A 4,644-nucleotide genomic window follows, 5' to 3' on the forward strand; every position below is an offset into this window, starting at 1 on the left:
CAAACCTAGATCCATATTAACCCTATAACTATCAAGTGCCGTGAGGGATCCAATCTCTCGAGGTGAAAACATTTCCTCAAGTTTTGCACTAGAAAAAAAAGTTTGCACCTCGAGAGATTGGACCCCTCCCAACGCTTGATAGATCCAGGGTTAAGATGGATGTAGGTCAGTTAATATGAAATTAAAGTAGTTTTTATTTGATATTATAGTCTTAAAAATTAAAATTTCCCTTTAAATTAATTTCAAATTAGAACTAGATCCAATTAGATTCAATGAATAGATTTTTAAAAAATACATAAAATATTTTTTTTATTAAAAAATATATTTTTTAAATTACAAATTATTAGAGATATAATATAGTGAAAAGTTGGCTCACCTATACACCATGTGAGGATGAAGAAGTGTTTAAAGAAGGATAACCTTTCAACCATTCTTTAACAACCTTTCAACCATTCTTTAACAACCTTTCAATCCCATATCACTTGTAAGTTTAGATTGCTTGACACAATTAAGATGACTAACATAAAAAACTGATTCATGTTATTGTAGTACTTGTTAGGTAGTTGTATTTTTATTCTTAGACTAAATTATTCATTCATGTTAGTCATTTTTAGTTGTATTACTTATTGACTAGTCAAATATTTTAACCCATGACTAGATTAGTGGTTTATGTTAATCATTTTTAGTTCAGTCACTTAAGATTGCTTAGTTTTGGTAGTATTTCACTTGGAAAAGTTGTGGTGACTAACTTTTTTAGTCACCTAGTCACTAATTTCTCATTTTTTACTAGTGAACAAACCAACTCGATTCTTATACTCTACATTCACCTATTGATAGTTCAAACATCTTGCGATGAACTCGACCACCTCTTTCTTCATGTTCGACCAATAATGAAACTTCTTAATGTATTTCAAATTCTTCGGATATCCTGGGAGACTTGGATATGTCTTGACATGAAATTTTCTCAAGATAAACTTCTTTAACACATTGTTATCTGACACATAAATCTTATTCCTGAATCTAACCAAGCCATCCGCCATGAAGTGATGCTCCTCATCCCTATCACCTCACCTTGCTGCTGCAACCTCTACTTTAGCTATTGGTACATGTCGTCATGTTGTCCTACCCATAAGATCCACTTCTGTAAGTCTGTGGCATATAAAATCATAGCTGAAATTTGATTCACCTACGCTCTCTTTCTGAGAGCATCTGCAACCCTATTCTCCTTTCCCTTCATGTACCTATCTCAAAGTCAAACTCATTGAGAGTAGCCAACCATATAACTTTCCTGACATTTGGAACGAACCTCTTGCCAATAAGATAATGTCTCCACATCTTCAATGCATGGATGATAACTACCAACTCAAGATCATGAGTCACATAGTTCTACTCATGCCCATTCAACTTCCTTGTCTCATAACATACCACTTGTCCTTCCTGCATCAAGACTCCACTAAGTCCTTCCTTGCAAGCATATGTACACACGACAAACTCCTTATCAGGATCTACAATCTTCAATACTAGAGCATTTGTAAGCAAATGGTTCAATTTCTCAAAGCTAGCTACACACTTCCCTATCCATTCAAACTTCTTTTGTTTTCTCTGCAAATATGTGATAAGATAGCCAATCTTTGAGAAGTTCCTGAAGAACATCTTGTAATAACCTACTAGTCCCTCGAATGATCTCACCTCATCCACATTCCTAGGATTTGGCCACTCCATGATAGATTTAATCTTTTCTGAATCCAATGCTATCCCTTCCTTCGAAAAAACATGTCCTAAGAAATTAAATTTAGTTTGAAAGAAACTACACTTGCTAAGCTTGACATACAATTGGTTCTCTCTCAACAATATCAATACTTCTACTAGGTGTTCTACATCCTCTTCCTCATTTTTAGAATATATCAATATGTCATCAATAAACACTATCACAAACTTGTGTAGATAAGGATTAAACTCACTATTCATTAAACACATGAAAGTAGCTGGAGCATTAGTAAGACCAAAAGGAACCACTACAAACTCATATTACCCATACATGGTATAGAATGCGATCTTGTAGATATCTTCTTCTTTAATGCGCACCTAATAATATCCCGATCTTAGATCAATCTTTGAAAACACTACTTCTCCCTTCAACTGATCAAACAAGTCATCAATCCATGCCAAAGGATACCTGTTCTTAACTGTTTCCTTGTTCAACTTCCTATAATTAATGCACAATATGAGAGTACCATCCTTCTTCCTGACAAACAACATTGGTGCAACCCAAGGTGATACACTTGGACTTATGTATCCCTTATCAAGCATTTCGTTAAGCTGCCACTTCAATTCCACCAATTCCAAAGTGCTCATCCTGTAAGGTGCCTTTGATGTTGGTGTTGCTCCTACCATAAACTCCATAGAGAATTCCACTTCATTATAAGGAGGTAACTCTGGAATCTCTACTACAAATACATCTTAAAATTGATGCAAACATGATACTTCTTTAGAACTTCCTCATTATCATCATCCTTCCCTTTGTCACTAGAGATGTGTACTGCAAATAAAAAAAAAATATTTCCCACGGTTGCATTTTGCTTGCAGATATGTGACCATTCTCATTGATGTAGAATTCTTCTTTCCCTGCAAGATTCTTCTTTCCCCATCATCATCTAAGCACTCAATAACCTTGCCATAACAATCCAATTTAGTCCTGTAAATGAATAACTAGTCCATGCCCAGAAGAATACTATATGAACCCAAAGGAAGAGCATTTATATGTGTTGATGTAGTAATACCATTAAGCTCAAATGCACATATCTCATCCAGTGATGAAATCTTCTCTTGGTCCTTGTATCCAACTATACTAACCAATATTCTTCATGCACTTTTCTACTTAAGAAACACTTATCCATTAGGTCAGGACTTATATAGCTATAGTTAGATCTAGGATCAATTAAAATAGAAACAACTTGATTACAAAGCTTACCTTCGACCTCAATAATAGATTCCTAATGATAAACTTGCCCATTATCCACCATTCCATCGATCTTGCGAATACTATGACTAATGTCTCCAACTGTCTGTGCCTCTTGAGCACTTTAAATTTGAGATATGACACCTTGATGTTGTGGACAATCTCTCCTATGATTCCCTCCACCACAAGTCCAACACCTCAAAGGTTGTCTACCATCTGCCTTGTCCTGCTCCTTAGGTTGAGACCCATGTCCTCTGTCAACTGCATTAAACTTCTTGTGTGACACTACATTCTCCTTATCACCTGCATATGGAATTCTTCCCCTCTTTTTGGCCTACTTTCCTTTATTCTTCTCGTTCCCTTTCCAATATTTCTTAGACTCAGATTTGCGTTTTGACTTCTCATAACAGTGCTTCAACTTTTTAATGGCTTCCTCCAATGATCTAGGCTCATCAAACTCATTCCTACATTTGAATGCTACTGAAAACCCACCAATGAACCTTTGAATATTTTCTTTCTCCTCTTTGAGGTAAGGCACATACCTAAAGAACTCCAAAAATATGCTAGTGTACTCATCATCGGTCATAGTGTCCATCTTCAAGTCATATAACTACTTAGCCCTGTCATCATAGTACCTTTTAGACAAGTACTTCTTCTTGAAGAGTCTCTCAAAATCATCCCAAGTCAACTCTTCCTCTTGAATGCCCATGAAATTCTTCACATCTTCCCATCTAATATCTAATTTCCCTTTAACACTAAAGGTAGTTGTTTTGGATTTTCTATTCTTTGAATACTCATGTAGTTTGAATAACTTCTTCATCCCAAGAAACCACACTTCTTCATATTGTGACCCCTTCATCTCTCCATCAAATGTAGGAGGCTTTTCTTTCTTAAAATATTCTGCCAAATATTTCTTCTCACTCATCCTATATGGATGATGATGGTGATGGCGATGATTTATCTCAGAAACATAACTAGAATATAACCCATAAGTACTACCCCTCCTCTCAGGTGTATCTAATTCTCTGCCACCTCTGACTATATCATATTTTTCCAACCTATGTCTAGATTGAGACCTATTGCCATATGCCCCATTAGTCCTTCCCTCCTATCCATGAATGATCCTCAACTATCCTTGTCTTTGCAAATCTGAAAGACTCTGAAGGATAACTGAATTGACTTCTGATTGCTTTTCCTAAGCTATGGAAAGCCTATCATATACCTTAATCAACTTGTTATTATCTACCTTGCAACTTCTGAATTCTGCCTTCAATCTTCTTAGTGTATATGCTATATCAGGAGAATACTCATGTCCTTATTGCTCATCTGATTTGTAAGGAGGGTCACGCGAACTGTAGCCCACCATTCTGCTCGTCATATTTGACCTTCTATCTCCAAAAAACATGCCATTTTAGATAGAATAATAGAAACATAATCAAATCATACCTCAAAGGAGTTAAGGGGAGGCTATCGCATATGCACAAGTCAGTCCAGATTAGCATGATACATATATAATGACACCAAGATATCAACACCATGCATGATGATACAAAATTGTAGACTATATGTTGACCATAACCACTACAATGCATGCATATTAAACACATATACATCTTAAATGCATGCATAATGACCATGTCTACCCCGCAGTCCAATGTTGCTACCTCACTTTGATACCAATATGT

Source organism: Pinus tabuliformis, chromosome 1_2, assembly GCF_031772625.1.
Source record: "Pinus tabuliformis cultivar Carrire ecotype Pingquan chromosome 1_2, CPIR1, whole genome shotgun sequence".
Taxonomy (NCBI): domain Eukaryota; kingdom Viridiplantae; phylum Streptophyta; class Pinopsida; order Pinales; family Pinaceae; genus Pinus; species Pinus tabuliformis.